Below are 19,192 nucleotides of genomic sequence, written 5' to 3'. Positions count from 1 at the left end.
GTGTTCGGCCGCACTCGACATATGTGCGGCCGCACACTCCCTGAGTGCGCCCGCACAAAACTGGCAGCCCCCTTTTCTTCTCTTCGTCCTAGCTCATGTGGTGCACACATCCTAGATTATGGTGATGGAGGACAAGGTAGGCAGAAAATTTCTTGGAATTCGTGAAGGATATAACACTAGTAGAAAAATTGAAAAATACACCGCTAATTGGCCACCGGTTTTTGAAAACCGGTGGCTTAATTAATGGGCGGGATGAGCCAAACCGGTTTTGCCACCGGTTCAAACCAAACCCGTGGCAATAATTATAAGGCCACCGGTTTTGAACCGGTGGCAATATCCAATTAAATTAAAAAAAAAAAAAAAAAGCGCCCCATATAAAAACCCAAACCCAAACCCTATTCACTCATCAGCCACTTTCATTTTCTCACTCCTCTCCTCTCCTCCGATCTCCCTTATTCTCTCTCTCCTCTCCTCTCCTCCGATCTCCCTTCTCAGCTCTTTCCTGTTCGATCTCCCTTATTCTCTCTCCTCTCCTCTCCTCTCCTTCTCTTTCCTGTTCGTCCTCCTTCTCGATTTCCTTCTCGATCTCCTTAACACCGCAACAACAACAACGAAGACATTCAACATAATTTCGGGGGTTTGTGGTGAAATTCGAGGTAATTTCTCTCTTTTCTTACTTTTATTTTGTTTTTTTGTTGTTTTTGGTGGAATTCGTGGGTTGTGGTTATGGTGGTGGTTGTGGTTATGGTGGTGGGTGGGTTTAATTCAATTTTGTAATTTTCTCAGTTTTTAATTCGATCTCCTTCTAGATTTAATTCGATTTTAATTTTGGGTTTAATTCGATTTTAATTCTGGGTTTAATTGATTTATGTTAGGGTTTTCTTCCTTTACATATTAATTTTTTCAGATCTAGAGTTCTTGTTGTTTTTTTCGGATCTACAAGCGATTTTTTTATGGGTTTTCATCCTTTTTCATATTAATTTTTTATTTTTCGAGAATTTTCTGGGTTGTTCGAAAATTCTGGGGTTTTCGAAAATTTTCTGGGTTTTTTAGTTTTGTAAATCTGGTTTATTTTTCGCATTTGGTTTTGAGTTTAATTAACTTCTGGGTTTTTTAAATCGAGTTTTTTGAGTTTTAAAATCGATTTTAATCCAATTTTTATTCGATCTTCTTTTGGGTATAATTTGATTTTAATTATGGGTACATGCTTTTTCTGGGGTGTTTTGTTTATTTTTAATTTATTGATGCAGGTATTTTTAATTATGGGTACATGATATTTCTGGGGTACATGATTTTAATTTATTTTTTTGTTTTGATTGATGCAGGTATTTTGATTAAGATCTTAAATCGAAGAATCATGATGCAGGAATATTGTTTTTGATGTTGTATGGGGTTTTTTGGATTTTGATGATGTATATTTGTTTTTTGATTAGAATTGTAAATTTTTTTTTTTATTTATATGTTGTAATTGATGAATTTTATTGATTCATATTGTAAATAAAATTTCGATTATATAGATTGATATTGTTTGATTTATATTTTGATGTTTGTAAATTTTTTTGACTGAATTGTTTGTTATATTTCTTTTTGAAAAAGACAAGACAAAAAAAAAAAAAAAATATGTATGCATTGCCACCGGTTAACCGGTGGCCAAAACAATTAATACCCAAAAAAAAAATAAGCGCGAAACGATAATTGCCACCGGTTAACCGGTGGCAATACTCCTTTTTGCCACCGGTTTTGAACCGGTGGCCTTTGCTTCGGAGTATTGCCACCCCCCAACTGACCACCGGTTCAAAACCGGTGGCATTGGGGGGTTTTGAACCGGTGGCCAATTCATATTTTCGCCTAGTGTAAGCCATGAAAAGAGCATATACAAGGCCTTGAAGCATGCTCCTTGGATCCCCCTTTGACTTGAAACTCTTTGCGCAAGCATTAGGCATGAAAAACAATTAAAGACCATGGAGAGGAAGCTCGGGAATCCTTGGACAATCAATCACAACCTAAAAACAAAGGATAAAAAGCAAGTAAAAGGGAAAAATAGAAAGTAAACTAGAAAATGCATAAAATAGAAAAACTAGCTACAAAAAGCATAAAATGAAGAAAACTAGAATAAAACTAAGGAAAACTAAAGAAAAGGGTAATAAAATGAAATGAAATTTATCCAAAAAGAGATCAAATGAGTGTCATAAATGTCACTCATCAAGCTTCTTTGCATCAGTCGGCCGGCCTCAAGGAAACGGCCAGGTCGAAGCCTTCAACAAGTTAATCTCAGATGGGATTAAGAAGAAAATTGAACGGGTTGGTAGCCTTTGGGCGGATGAATACCACACGTCCTCTGCTCCATCAAAACGACTGTTAAAGGGGCAACTAGACAAACCCCATTCCTTATGGTATATGATGCAGAAGCTGTCCTGCCCATTGAGCACTATGAGCCGACTCTTCGAATCACGTTGTATGATGAAGAGGCGAATTGGGAGGCCATGCGTCTAGAATTGGACTCACTTCCAGAGCGTAGGGGCAATGATACCTTGCGCCATGAGATATAGCGTATGAGCTCGGGTATACAATAAAAGAGTACACAAGCGTCCTCTCAAAGTGGGGGACTTTGTGCTACGGAAAATGGAGGCAGTCGGTAGGGCGAATGAGCAGGGAAAGCTAACCCCAAATTGGGAAGGCCCCTACCGAATCTATGAGGAAGTAAGAGACGGCACCTACCGCCTGGAAGACCCAGACGGCAGGCAGCTGCCCAGAACTTGGAATGTAGACAACTTGAAAAAGTACTACTTCTAAGTACGAATGTAAATACCTCAAATTTTTTTATCTCAAATTTTATTAATGAGAATATGCCTTCATTTCCCAACTTGACTTGTCTTTTCATTTAAGTTTCTTAGTGTCGCCTGTACAAAATACAGACGGCCAATGCATTTGGAAAGCATCTGTCCCAACAGCAGACGCCCCAATCTTTCTGAAGGAACCGATTGCTTAAAAACAGCCGTTCCTACGAAATTCATTAAGTTTATATCAACACTTAACGAATATTTACTTAGTCATTTAAGAGGCCTTAAGGTCAGATAAAATCATGATGAGGCCCATGACCGGATATTAATAAACAAAAAGAGACCGAATGGTCACAGTTTGCTCCAACATGAGTATGACCGTCTGCTCCAACATGAGTTGGGTAACCGGCGACGTCCATTCGGGCGAATTCTTCGAGGAAAAGCATCTCCCATTTGGGTGGCACATTGCTCTACGAATATAACATGCGGCCCTACCGAACGCTAAGACAGCATTCGCAGTCGTTTGTTTTAATCGAAAGTGAAATCTAAAAGGCCTGAATTTTCTAACTGTTCTAGCATAGTTCGAAAATGGTCATTGTTTCATAAGTAGAGGCTAATGAGGCATTAAGCCGGATGCGCCTGTTTTTGCTCTAGGGCAAAGCAGGAGGAACAATCTTGTTAATATACGAGTTAAGTTAACTACTTACCACCTAAAGAGGCTCTTGGCCAGATGACGCATGTTCCTTGCTCTTGGAGCAAGACAGGCGGACAATTCTTTTTAAAGAAAATTGGCTAAGTTATAAACTTAGCATCTTATATCAAAGAGGCCTATGGCCGGATGCGCCTGTTTTGGTCATGGGGCAAAACAGGCGGAGGTTTTCCATTAGAAAAATTTGCTAAGTTAAAAAGTTGAGCTTTGTTTGAGCCAATGGCCGAATGAAAACTTTAAATTGCCAATTCTGGATGGACGTCTGCCGCGTGTGTAACACCCCAATAATTCTTTCTTAAGAACCTGTGAGAAACCTGTATAAAACCTGAAAAAATTCAAGAGAATTACTGGTGTTCTACCGCCACGTGTTCAAGCGTTAAGGCTATCTCAGAAATTAGCAGCGTAAAACCAAAACAGTTTTAAATAAACCTCAAAACAAAGTATTTAAATCAAAATAAGTATTACAAGTTGGAACCATTAAGGCCCTTATTCAAAACCAAAAGAAATAATAAGTGATTAAATTCAGTGTTCAAACAAACTTAAACCAAGAGAAATAGTGTCAATTAAAATCGAGTTTAGATAAAATCAAACTTGCAAAGGAAATGAAATGTAAGCAACCAACACTCCACTCAAGATCCCACAACCCTGATGAATGCTGCATGTGAGAGAACCTGTGGTTATTCTGCTCCCCAATATTACAAGTGTAAAAATTGGATCGTCACAGAGTCATTGAAAGGCGAAGGCCATGACCAAAGAAGGACACACACACAAAGGCACGCAATCAGCAAAGCTGAGTACATACAAGCTGCAAAGTAAAATAAGGAAATACCTAACATGCTACTAATAATCAATCATACGCATCATTAATAACAAACTCGACACACGACTCGATTATCCAATTTATTAAGACTTCACTAGATAATAGTAGCTAACTCATTTCAATTTATTCATTGGATTTAGCAATAGACAAGGTTGTCCAAACCATGTCCCATTTGGAACATCAATAAAGAAAAACCCCATGCCTCCTTTCGGAAACATCAATAAACATCCAACGACCACGGGCGCAACTCCGTGTCCGTAGTTAGTATGAGATCTCACCTAACTCCTAGTTTTGAAAAATATTTGAAATAAGAGACTCGTAGATCAGACGGGCTCGAGAAAAGTACACGGCTAATACCCCATGTACCCCAACCCCTGATTGTCATTACTCCAGAAGTGCACCAATCCAGAGTTTATTAGTGGCAAGCAACATTTATTATTTATTCCTTTACTACCTCGGTGTATAAATACCTTGAGTGCATAGGGCACCCCAAACTCTTAACCTTGTCTTATAAGACATGAATCATTCCTTTACTCATCCTATTTCTTTAAATAATGAATGAGTAATATTTAAGTCATTTCACCAATCATATACCTTTGCCTCTAAGCGCACCAATAAGGAATAGTGCAAGTCAAAGTAAATTCACAATGTATAACCAAACAATTTAACCCAGTCATCCCTAGACATGATACTAAGTTCTCGATCCGTCGTCCTTAACATGCACCTAAAAGCAAGGTTTTGTAACTTGTACGTACCTTGAGTAAACAATTCGATTGGCCACTTTAGAAACTAGAAATCACCTTCTACAAAGTTCTCTCCTAAACCAAACAATAAGAAATAAATCAATACCAAAGCAATTAAAATTACAGCAATACTAAAGCATTTAAAAACCTCTCAAACCATTAAAATAAAGCCTTTAAATTACTCCCATTAGCCAAAACTAGTAGTACAACATCCCAGCTACAAGTTTATGTGTTAAAATCATGAAAATATAGTGTTTTATATCAAATTACAGCAACTTTAAAGTGGTTAAATAAATCTGAAAATTTGTTTTAAGCATATAAAATAATCCCATAAGCATAATTATTTGAAATAGTCATTATATAGCAATTTAGTGTGTTAAAAACCCAAAAATATATCAATTCAATGCAATTAGAGGCTTCAAAATAAAAGGTATAAAATCTGAAAATTATTATTAAGATTAGAATATAAGGTTCAAAGCTTTTTCAATCACAAAATACCCACAATAAATATTTTATAGGTTTAGAAGCATAAAAACATGAAATTAACACTACTAAACCATAAAAATTGAAACTTTATTAAATCTGAAAATTTATAAATAATCGTACTTTGACGTACTTTGAATATAGAATAATTAAGTTACTTGTTTAGTACGTTATTAAGCCTTTAAACATGAAAAATCAACACTTTAATACCCTAAATTCATACATAACCAAATCTGAAAATTAACATAATAATTAAAACATACAAAACCCATAAATTTATAATCTTTTGTAATTTATACATACTATTAAAGCCTAAAAACAATAATTTTATAATTGAAAACCAATAAAAATTGAAGCTTTAATTAAAAATAACAAGGAATAAGAGAAGGAGAAATAAGGGGAAGGAGAAGGAAGAGGCGAACTGCAGGGCTGCTGGTGGCTCGGCTGGGCAGCGCGGCGGCAGAGGGCGGCAACGGTGGTTGCTGCTGGGTGGCGGGGGCGGCAGCAGCAGTTGTCAGCAGGTTTTTTTTTCTTCTTTGCTTCGTGAATTCAGTAGGAAGAAGAGGAAAATTGAGAGGGCTCTTTCTTTTTTTTTTTTTACGTGAGCGGGAGGAGAAAAGTGAAGGTTTTTGGGGTTTTATTTGGACTTTGGTTTCCTAATTAGATTAGGAGTAGTATTTGGGTTTTGGGCTATGTTAGAATTTCTTGTAAATTAGTAAAAATACACTAGTTTATTTAAATCCTTTCATAAAAATAATTTATTTAATGAAATTGCCATAAATATAATTGTAAAAATAATATATAAATAAATTATAATTAAATTAAAATATGGGGGATTACAATCTACCCCTCTTAAAAGAAGTTTCGCCCTCGAAACTTAACCCAAAAACCATAATTTCAAAAATCATTCAAACTTTTTGTGTTTTGTATTGCTGTAAATTGCTTGCTTCTCAACAAACATACTTAACAAATCGGACTTTGTACTCAATGAACTCATATTTGGCTTAAGTTTACATACTTTTATTGTATGTAAACGCATTAATAATGCATAATGATAACCAAAAACATGCAAAAACATGCAAAATCAAGCAATAAATGGTATAATTGAGGTAAAAGCGCGAAATAACATCGCACTCTTCCCCCCTCAAAAGAAAAGAGTTATGCCCTCGTAACTGACCTCGTCAAATAACTCGGGATACTTGTTCCTCATCTCTACCTCGGCCTCCTTGGTAGCTTCTTCGTATTCCTGATTAGACCAAAGGACCTTCACTATCTTCACATCCTTGTTTCTAGTACTACGCACTTTGTGATCTAGTATCTTTACTGGTCTTTCTTCATAAGTTAGAGACTCATCTAATTAAATAGTCTCCGGTTGCAAAACATGGGTTTCACTAGGCACATACTTCTTTAGCTGGGAAATGTGGAACACATCATGCATTTTCTTAAACTCCGTTGGCAAAGCCAATCTGTAAGCCCACTTTCCCACACGTTGGAGGATTTCATATGGCCCCACATACTTAGCACTAAGTTTCCCTTTTTTGCCAAATCGCATCACACCTTTTGTTGGTGAAACTTTTAGAAAGACCTTGTCCCCAACATTAAACTCGTCATCTCTCCTCTTCAAGTCAGCATAACTTTTCTGTCTATCTTGTGTTGCCTTGATACGCGGCTGGATTAGTCTCACCTTGCCCACCATATCCTCAATGAAATCTGTACCCAAAGTAACCCGTTCACTGTAATCACTCCAGCAAACTGGACTTCTGCACTTCCTTCCATACAATGCTTCAAAAGGTGCCATCTTGATGCTTGCATGGTAACTGTTATTGTAGGAGAATTCGATCAAAGGTAGGTGATCCTCAATTTCCTTGGAAATCTAAAGCACAAGCTCGTAACATATCCTCCATGGTTTTTTTTGTTCTCTCGGTCTGACCATCTGTTGCAAGGTGAAAAGCAGTACTCATCTTCAATGTTGTCCCAAGGTTCTCTTGCACTTTTTGCCAAAACTTTGATAGAAACCTCGAGTCTCTATCTGACACTATGTCCTTGGGAACCCCATGCAACCGAACTACATTCTTCACATAGACACTTGCTAGCTGTTTCTTTTTCCAGGTCTCTTTGATAGGAATGAACATCGCTGACTTAGTAAGTCTGTCCACAATCACCTAAATCGTGTCATTCCAAGAACGAGTCTTTGGTAGGCCTGTCACAAAGTCCATGGATATAGAATCCCACTTCCATTCTGTTATCTCTAAGGGTTGTACTTTTCCCATGGGTCTCTTGTGATCTATCTTCACCTTCTGGCACGTCAGACACTTGGATACAAACTCAGCTACCTTTCTCTTCATATTCGGCCACCAATAAACTCTTTTAAGTCCTTATACAACTTATCTACCCCAGGGTGAACTGAATAAGGTGTATTATGGCACTCCTCCATGATTTTTCTTTTAACATCCTCACACTTTTGTGGTATACACCATCTCTCCTTATATCTCAAGCTCTTATCCTCATGAATCTTGAATTCAGTCTCTGCACTACTAGTCACACAATCCCTAATCCTCTAAAACGACTCATCCTCCAGTTGCCTTCCTCTAATCTCCTCAAATATTGTAGGTTGGATGGTTAAAGCACTCAATAATCCCTCTAACCACTACAAGAAAAACATTTATTTGTGGCGGTTGAAAATGATTTATTTGCTGCGTTTTTAGTGTGGCAGCAAACGCCAGGGCAGCAAATCAATTGAATAATTTGCTGCAGTCAACAACTGCAGCAAATCAATTAATTGATTTGCAGCGGTTAATGCCATTAACCCCTGCTAATAAATATTTTTTTAATAATTAAAATAGCGGGGTTTTTATTTATCAAACTTGTTGTCATTCTGTCAATATGATATTCAACTACTGGAAAAGAAAAAAAACTGAAATCTTATTTGCAATTGTATAAAAAAAAATATATTTCCATTAATAATAGCCTGTAAAAGTACACTTTCATCATAAAAATAAAAATAACAATTGGACAGCATTAGAAATTACAGAAGCTTAACATAATACAGCAGGAGCACAGCCACAACAGATAATATTATGAACTCTGAGATTTAATAACCAAAGAAGTATAGAAGGCAACAACAGTAATGGTGTCGATTGGGCAGCAACGGCTAAGGCATCAAGTAGGCAGCAACATAAATAGCGTTAAGTAAGCAGCAATAGCACGATTAGCAGTAGCAGTAGCAGTAGCAAAAACAGCACAAGTAGCAGCAGCACCAACAACAACAACACGAGTAGCAGCAGCAACTACAACAGCACAAGCAACAGCAACAGCACCTTTGAGATAGAAGACTGAAGCAACTCCTTTTATAGATGTTCACTTGCCCTTGAGTGAAGGATTCCGCCTGCTACTAAAGGAAAACTTCTATGACACCATCGTTTTACACTATCACTTCAAAATTTATATCTTTTATCTTGCATATAATTAGCAAATATTCTAAATTAAAACAAAACCTTAAGTTATCATATGCAACAAGTTTAAGCTGCACATTATATTATTACATCAATAAGCTTTCCTTTACCCTCCCATCGCACAAGTCTAATGCTCTCAAATACTCCTTATTTCACTCTCTCAAACACATTCTTTGTCCTCCATCTCTCCTCCCACTAACATAAACCCATTTTAGCTTATCTGCAACAAACCCAACCCAAATTAAAATTAAAGCATAAAAATCTCGGCAAAACAAATACTAATTCACCACCAAAATATGCCTATTTAATCACTACAGCAAAAATTTCACAATTACCCCAAATAACTTTCAAATTAAAGAAAATCAATTCACTACAAAGATGCATAAAATAATGTTATAATTTTATACCATGAAAAAAATGGGCGACAACTATCATATCACATATCTTCATCAATCCAGGCACAACATAATTCCAGTAACAATTAGCTTCGTCAATTCATCTTACTTGAACTAGGAACCATAATAACAGAGGTAATAAGTACTCTATGACCTTTCGATTTAGTGTCCAGAAAAAAATAAGATAAACAACACAACAAAGTATCATATTATTATTTCTACAAGTAAACAATCAACCTCCAAAAATGCCAAGCAGGACACAATTAAATGGGTACGGTGCATGACAAAGAATTGACAAACAAGGAAAATTGCTAAATGTTAAATTGAAACATAATACGATTACATATGAATGGCATAAAATTCAAAAATCTATTAAAAAATTGGAAAATCATTATCTTTTCGAAACTTGAGCACACTAAAACAATCGTATTCATCAAGCTAAGTTAACCCACTAGAATTTCAAATTAAACATGCTGAAATCAAATTCTTCACAAATACAAATCAACATTCACCTCCTCAATCAACACAAGCAGTAATACCCAAATCACATCTCGGAAGGGAATTCCTCAAAAAATTACAACTCCCTATCTCGTTCTCAATTAAGGTAATAAAATATACAATTAATTACCTTAGCTTTGATAGTGATAGTCGGCGAGTGAAGGTGGTGGTGAGCACATAGGTTAGCCGTTAGATCGGTGGAACGGTGAGACTTTTGGTTGAACCTAGACCCGAACGCTGACAAGGGTGAGTAGGTGATGAGTGGTAACTAGGGTGATTGAGTGAGAAACTAGAAGTGTCGATGAGAGTGAGTGTCAAAGTAGAATCTCTGGTGAGATTGGTGAGCAATCCGCCAGTGAGGTATGTGAGAGAAGATGAAGAGTGTAATGAATGAATTGGGCGGCCAAGGAATAGAGGGGCTAGGGTAAATGTAGGATAATTGATTTGCAGCGTTTTAATAGAAAAACCCCTGCTAATTAATAATAGGAAAATTTGTCAAAAATAAGCCAACCTTTACTCGATTAGCTCAAAATAAGTCAACCTTTTGATTAACTAGGAATAAGTCAACTTTTGTACAGTATTATCTTTAATTAAGTCAAATGACCTTCAACTTGTCCAACAAGTCACTTTCTTTCTATTTTTTTTTCAAGAAAAAGTCACTTTCTTTTTTAAAAAAAAATCTTTTATTCTTTTTGGGAAAAGAAATGCTCCACTCCAATGAGGCTTGAACAATGAACACCACCTGTCAGGCTGCCCTGCCAGCCACCAGTCCACCACCAAGCCAAAGCCACTTAGCCACCCAACTACCATTTGTCACCCATGAACGCAGCATTTGTCCACCATTAAAACATGGAGATACATGGAGACCACCACATCACCTCGGCCGTCGCCTTACCTCAACTGAAATCAATGTTCTTCATTGAAGCGCACTCCTTGTTTTCCATTGAGGAGCCACTTTCTGATAATTTCTATTCTCCATTGAAGAAGCTTCTAAGTTCTAACTTAGGTAATTTATTTATAATCATCTAATATCAATCTCACAATCTAAGGTTTATAGTTAATTAAAGTTCACTCAAATTAGGGATCTTTGCTTAATATGATAATTGAATCAAATGTGTAAGTGATGTTTCGAGCCTAAATTATGATAATTGATTGAAATTATTTGGTTAACACTATGTTGCAGAAGCTTTATAATATTAGTAGTGAAGTATGAAAGAGTTCTTCTCCCAGGGCTCAGGGACGAGCATCGCTGCTCACCGCCACTTCCATCGAGTCATCACCGATGAGCTGACCAACAATTGCCAGTCTGCCACAACCTATGTCGCCATTACTGGCTCCTTTTTCGGTGAGGGGTAATAAGTTGGGTTGTAATGTAGCGAAGTAATTGGTAAAGCGATGCCTCCTTCGTTAATGGCGGCTTTCAAAAAGGGTGGTAGCCTGGTAGGTGGGAAGAGAGAGAAGGTGCGGTGGAAGTAGGAGAGAGACGTAATTTTTTTTTTGTTTGAAAAAGAAGTAAAAAACTAAGTTAAAAAACATAAAATTAAAATTAATAGACCAATAAAATTGCAACACGTGTCATATTAACTTGTTTAACTGGTTGTCAACCGGTCATGACTCATTAAATGATAATACCCTATAAAAGTCGACTTATTTTTAGTTAATTAAAAGGTTAGCTTATTTTGAGCTAACCGAGTAAAGGTTGACTTATTTTTGACAAATTTTCCTTAATAATATTCATAGTACCTATGTGTAAAACCCACTTTAATTTGCAGCGAAATGCATAAAATGCAGCAAACTAGTAGCAGCAAATTAATTTTTTTCTAGTAGTGAACTCTCCTTGATTGATAACCTCAAGGTTCAATCTCCTCATATCTTCACACAACTCATTGGCCACAATTAAAGCATTGACATTATGACTCGACTTTCTGCTAAAGGCATCAGCAACTACATTCGCCTTTCCCTCATGATACTGAATGTGGACATGGTAGTCTGTGAGGTACTCTAGCCATCTACGTTGCCGCATATTCAAGTGACTTGGGTGAAGATGTATTTTAGGCTCTTATGGTCTGTGAAGATCTTACAAGAAATACCGTAAAGGTAGTGCCTCCAAATCTTCAAAGCAAACACAAAAGCTGCAAGCTCCAAGTCATGGGTAGGGTAATTGACCTCATGTTTCATCAGTTGTCTCGATGCATATGCGATCACCTTTCCATTCTGTTGTAGGACACATCCCAAACCATGCTTTGAAGCATCACTATACACTTCGAATCCTTCTCTCCCATCAGGTAATACCAGCACTGGTGCAGTGATTAATCGCTCTTTGAGGGTTTGAAAAGCTGACTCACAACTCTCATTCCACTCAAACTTGTTCTGCTTCTTCATAAGGGTAGTCATGGGTCTAGCTATCTTCGAAAAATCCTTAACAAACCTTTTATAATACCCAGCTAATCCCAAGAAACTACGAACATCAGTCACATTCTTAGGTGTGGGCCACTCACTTACTGCCTTGATCTTCGCAGGATCCACAGATACACCCTCTTTCGAAATATAATGCCCCAAAAATGCAACTTTCTCCAACCAAAAATCACTGACAAGGGAATAAACGCGTCGTCAATTGTCTATCCCTAGATCAAATACAATTTATACAACCTAAACAAACCTAATACGAGTATAAGGCAAGCATAGGGGTCGAACCACAGAGAACGGTTAAACACCACCAAATGTTATCGACAATTAAGCTAGTCCGGAATAGGAGATAAATAAACTAAAGTCTAAAAATGCTAAAACAAGAAATAAAACATTAAGGGAAATGGTTTAGGTATAGCATTCACTTGAACATAAACAAAGGCATAGAAATTGAATTAATTATGAACTAAACATGCTCAAATATCGAAATAAAGGATCCAATCTAGCCGCCTTCCGGGGTCAATTGGCTTCTCCTAACATAGCCTCCATGTTTCCACACTAGAACCATATATTAGAAGGTGCAATCAAAGAACTATCGATAACAATGAACCTTAACTAAGTCAACTTCCGTTTCTTGTTAGCAAAGATTCACCTTTAATCAACTAACAATGTGCACTTGCAAGAAGATTAAAGAATATCAAGCATATAAAGACTTTAATCACAAATAAATCAACTCTAAACCTAGAACATGCTCAAGATCCAACTACAACACAACCATCCCCTAAATGGGGAAATTACTCACTTATCATGATAATAACAAGATTAATCAACAAATAATCAAGAATCAACATGATCAACAAGCAATACCAACAACAAAAACTATACCAACAACAAAAACAATAATCAAAAGAAAGTAATAAAAATAGAGGAGAGAGAGTTAGAGATTCTCATTGATTGAAGATGAGAGTCTACAAACAAGATGATCAATCTTCTTCTTCAAAATCCAAGCTCAACAATGGTGAAACCCTCACTTTCTCTCTCTAAACTACTCTAATCCTAAGCTAAACCTAGAGAGAAAAGCTTTCCTAAAACTAGGGAAAAAAGATCTAAAGGAATCAAGTTCCCCTTTTACAAAACAAGCCTCGCAATATATAAAGAATCGCGCAAAAACGCTGAACAGGACCCGCTGTGCGCCCGCGCAAGGATCTGTGCGCCCGCGCATGGTAGCTGTGCGCCCGCGCGTGCGCCCTCGCAGCGGGCTGTGCGCCCTCGCAGCGGCCTGCGCTCCCTCGCAGCAGCCTGCGCGCCCGCGCAAAGTAGCTGCGCGCCCGCGCATTTGTGGGTTGCGCGGCTTGTGCTTTGGTGTGTGCGCCCGTGCTGCTGGCTACGCGCTCGCGCACCTTAGCTGCGCGCCCGCGCGGTGTTGGTGTGCGCCCGCGCACATGTCGCGCACAGGTCGCGCAAAACTTTCTGCCTCGATTCTGCAATTTCGCCAATTTTGCGCGGGTTCTCATAGGGCTGCGCGCCCGCACATTTTTCGTGCCCTTGCACCTTGCTTTCTTCGATTCTTCTCTCATGATTCCTTGGCTTCTTCTTTGCAATCCAAGACTTCGAATACCTACGCACAAACACCAAGGGAAGCAATAAGGTATAGGGAACGATGCAAACACGCAATGAAGGCAAGCATACAACAATATACGCGATTTCATTAAAATCACATCGAGACATGTATGCACGCATTATTTGAACAAAACAACTACAAAACACCCTAATACAAAATAAAACAAGGCATAAACACTATCCTAGGAGTGACATAATGACGTGGGAAAATTAGGTCGTTGAACTAATCCTTCTAAGCCAAACAAAATTTATAAACACTCAACAAACCAAAATACAAGTATAGAGGTAAGTCAAGGGTCGAACCCAAAGGAACGGTAATGTCTAAGTGCTTTCAATTATGTGCCTAAGCTAGGTCGAAGACGAAGGGTAAAAGAGGACACTAACAACTACTAAGACAAAGAAACCAAACAAATAAAATGCTAGGGATTAGGATTCACTTATAATAGTAATGAACAATGCAAATTGGTTTAGGAAGTTGACTAAGTCAAGCAATGTGAGGGAAGATCAATTATGCAACCAAAAGAGCATATCAAGCTATTCTCCTAGAGGTCTAACTAGCGTCAACTACGATAAACTCTAGCTAGGAAACATCACAAGACACCTCAATCGTGTAAATGCAAGCCACAAATCAATGGTCCGTATCAATGTGAACTTACAATGCAATCTAGTGTGAATAACTAGGGTGATCAAGCCTAAATCAAACACACACATGCACATAATCAATTAACCAATTTAATCACATCATCAACTCCATCAAAATCCCCAATCTACATCAATCCATTACATAATATAAGCTTCACCAAATCCCTAACCAAACAACTACTCTAGCAACATCATCAATTCAACAAACAACTAAAGTAATCAACAATCAACAATCAAAGAATCTACAATTAAAGAAGAACAATTACTCTAATCAAACATCAATCATCAAATCATCAAAATCAAATCAAAATCAAACAATCTAAACATGAATACTAAACAAAACAATAAATGAGATTATATAAATAAATAAAATAAGGCCATCAGTATTTAGCACCTAAATCATTTTCCAACAGATATCATTACATTGATCTATACCTTTCTGGAACATGTAGTATTGTTTAGCATGCCCATGTTAACCTTTGATGACTTTGATAAGGACAAATTTCATGAGTTGAATGAGTACACTATGGCCAATATCAAGTAACCTGAAGGATAAAGCAAATAATGAAACTGAATGTAAAAAAATACTGCTAGAGGAGATTGAAAAGGTATAATTACTGATAAATTTTTTAGAAATCTGATATGAATTCAATTTAATTATTTCTTTTGATAAACTCTCTTAGCAATTGTAAATGCTTTCTGCAAAAGACCTTGATATATTGATTTATTCTCTGTTTAGAATGCTGTGGAAAACGACTCACTTCAGCATGCATCAATCGTGCAACGAAAGACTGATGATAATGGGCTGAAGTGGAAGGTTGGTGACTGTTTCGACTTTCAAGTGTTGTAAGACAGTGTTCGTTACTTTGCAACTGAACAAATGGAGGATCTACACAAGTGGATATTGCAACTTCAGAGTCAGCTGGAGGCAAAGCAAGCACTTGAGCTGAAAAATAATTGTATTTAAGCATGTGGGAGATGAAGGAGACATGGAGGCAATACAAAAGGTAGACTCAATGCTCAAAGATATGCGTGATAAAGAAGACACTGCTTACATAAATACAAGGGTTTGAAAGAGATGTCAAATTGTGGCATAATACAGTTTTCCAGGAAGCTTGCAAGATAAAGTATCTTAAAGACATAGCTCATAGCTGAAGACAAAGCTGCAGAGGTCTGTTCTTTGTGGGATCGTTCAGGTCAATGGTGAGCATAAGGTATGATTTTTGGTTTTTCATCATCGTTTGCATAAGCTTGCAATGCTAGCCCCATATAAGGAGATAAAGATATGAATTTTGCATTTTTGTTGTCGGATCATTACAGTCATAGTAATCCCTCTTTCTCCTTGCTTGGTTTTTGCATATCTTATATCTGAACTTACTTGAATTGTAAGCATACTTCTGCTATCACATGAGTGTCATTATTGAGGTTATGGAGGATAAAAAAAAAAAAACATTTTACTAGTTCTATTAATTTTGATTGTTATTAAAATACAGCAAAATATATAATTCATGACTCGGATCCTTACCTCTACTGTCTAGCTGTTCTCCCCTGTCCTCATCTTAATTATGTAGTTAAAAAATGTCAATGTAGTAATCTCCTGTGCAAGTGATGGATCTTCTGCAATGACCTTTTTATCTTTTCTTATGCCACCATATTCAGTGGGTAGAGGAATGCAGTGTTACGGTGTATAATTACACACCTTTCTTCATGTAGTTTTTGTCTACATGGAAGAATGACAATCATTTCATGCATTGAGAATGACAGTTTTTGCTTTTGTTTCTTTGCAAGCAGTTTATGATTTTGGTTGTTCTACGCCGTACTCTTCCAATTGTATATAGTGGTGCTGGAGAATACTCTTTTACCTTGTACACAGCGAATTACCTTTACTTCAGCCCTTTTACCATAGTGGTGGTGTGTGGATGTGTCAGTATTCAGATATTTAAGCTGTTTAAACTACTTGTAGTTATTGATGCTGAGGACCATTGCTATTATTCTGCCAATGTTTGTCATGCTTAAAACATGCAGTATTATACGCCATCATCAGAGACACCGACAGGTCAGTGAAGTATGAAATCACTTCTTCAGTCTGTCGGATGTCCTCCTTTCACTCGTATGGAATATATCTGGAGTTTGTCCATTTCCTTTTTTTTTCCCCTCAACTGCTATGTATTGTGTTTCAAATTTGAAACATTTTGTTTGCATGATGCCTCAGTAAAAAGATTATATGATCACTTCTTTGGCTATCAAATACTCTTCACAATGTCCTAATTTTTTCCTCTCTTTTACCCTACAGACAACCTGCATACCACGCCTCATCAGATGAAGAAAATGAGCTAGCACAGCCACAGATTTCAGCTCATGTTATCCGCATTCAGTAATTTACATGATGACCATCTGAAACTGCAGACCTTCACTGTGGCAATTTCTGATTCATCATAACATTCATAAGCGCCTGACCAATTCCAGATCAAATGAATGATCTTTTGTCAAACCGAATGCACATATTGTTGGATAAAGCGTGAATGGGGTTGTCAAAAGAGCTGTTGTCTTGTGGAAGTCCTAAAAAGTGAAGGATCACTTCGTCAGCATATGACTTTATAAGAGGGAAATAGTGTTTCGAGTTCTGCAGATGTAAATAGTAGTATCTTAGTATCTGTATATAAACTCATTTATAAGAAGCTCTTTAATCTCAGGCCTTAATGATTAGGAAAATCCGATAATCAGGTTGGAAAAGATTCAACATGCAAATTACAAGCAGTGAAGCACAACTGTTGCTTTCCTGAATTCGGTTTGGATTTTCTGTATCCAAACGGTTGATGTGTTGCTGAATTTATTAGCTGCTGTTGATATTGCTCTCTTTGCCCCTCAATATTAATTACTCGGTAGGATTTATAATCTGATTGTTCCATAGTATGACGGATGAAGATTATGGTCTCTATCATATGACACCTTGTTAAGCTATCCCCACCTATGCAATGCAATGCAAGCTTATAAGCTCTCTGTTTCTTGTGCTCCTAACACTCTTTACTAAAGCAGTAAGCAGATTCTGGAATGCAAAACTCCCACCCAAAATCCATCTGTTCGGGTGGCGAGTTCTTCATGAAGGCTTTGCTGCTCGTGCTTCTCTTTACAGAAGAGTTATGTCTGGATTTTATCTGTGGAAAATGCGATGAAGTATAAAATGTATAATGCATGCTTTAGCTATTGTAATGATGCTCGGATGATATGGATTATGGTATGCTTCTGTCCCTAGTAATACTTATACCTCCTTATGTTTCAATGAGTGGTATAAGGGCCCCAAAATATTTAGGCCCCTAAAGTTTTGAAGCCCAATGTATTTTACTTGTTGATGTGATTCTTTCCTCTACATAGTCCTCCAACTTCCACAATTAATTGACTTGTTCCATCTTTGTTTTTTAATTTACCAAAGTGATCCGCAATTAAATTTCTTGACTTTGGAAATAGATTCTTATTAATTTTGGTAATTAAATCACATTAATCAACTTAGACTCCGTTCACTCCACCTTATTTTTGCTGAACTGAAATTATTTTTCCTGAAACATAATTATATTTGTTGAACTTAAATTATTTTTACTAAACTTAAATTAATTTTACTGAAGTGAAATTATTTTTGCTGAACTAAAATAATTTTTATTGATAGTCTATTATAATTCTTTAAGAAAACCGAATTTTACTGAACTGAACTTATTTTTACTGAATTGAAATTATTTATATTGAACTAAAATTAATTTTAGTGAACTAAACTTATTTTTTTTACTAAACTTAAATTATTTTTACTTAATAATTTATTTTTTTCAGGTGAAGTGAACAGGAACTTATTTCTCTCTAGTTATTCGATGAGTATTATTTCTTCTATCTCCAGTCATGATCCGAAATCACATTTGCGGAGGGTATGGCGGCGAAACATGCTCTTAATATTGCTTTGGAAGAAGTTCTTCGTAATGTAGTGCTTGAGGTGGATTGCTTTATTGCTTAGCCCTCTTACAAGCTGAACAATCAAATACGCAAAAAGTCGAGCCTTGGGATCATTGTGGGTTATATTCTTCATCGTCAACTGTTTTCCTTAATAGATTTTTCACATCTTGGGAGAGAGGGGAATGGTGTTCTCACATAGTCACATGTTAGCAAATATTAGCAATAGAGATAAAATTGGCTCCTTAATATGATGCTTTAAGAGTGAAAAAAAAAAAAAAAAAAAAAAAAAAGTAGTTCCTCCAAACATACCGAACGTCCGAACACTTGAGGTACATTACACATAACCTCAAGAGTACCATGAGAATTTTACAAAACGTAGAAGCACCATATTATAAAATTTTGTTATATATATCGATTATTTATTAAGGGTGTTTGGCATATTACACATGATACAAATTTTTTTAAAGGCAAGAGAGGACAGCTATATTAAATCAAATCAATCTCCGCCAAGTCGGAAAAACTTTGCGGATACGAACCAATACAAACAAGTTCAGAACTACTACTCGTATCCCACCTAGCAACCATATGGGCTACGGTATTACATGTCCTACTAATATGAGAAATATAAAAGAAATCAAACAATAAACTATCCAATCTAATATCATCAAATAGGAGGTGTATAGAGTAGCACCACTGTTCAAGCACGTA

At 36.8% G+C, this 19,192-nt stretch overlaps 1 long non-coding RNA gene across 1 annotated transcript; it reads left to right on the top strand.

The window, feature by feature from the left end:
• Positions 1-394: 394 nt before the first annotated feature.
• Positions 395-1,536, top strand: LOC145595927 (uncharacterized). Its single transcript, XR_014103043.1, has 2 exons — positions 395-656; positions 1,326-1,536. It is a non-coding gene; the product is annotated as an uncharacterized LOC145595927 (long non-coding RNA).
• The last annotated feature ends 17,656 nt before the right edge of the window (positions 1,537-19,192 follow it).

Source organism: Chenopodium album, chromosome 19, assembly GCF_948465745.1.
Source record: "Chenopodium album chromosome 19, dcCheAlbu1.1, whole genome shotgun sequence".
NCBI lineage: Eukaryota > Viridiplantae > Streptophyta > Magnoliopsida > Caryophyllales > Amaranthaceae > Chenopodium > Chenopodium album.
Note: the sequence above shows the minus strand (reverse complement) of the source record. Positions and strands in the feature narration are given on the sequence as shown.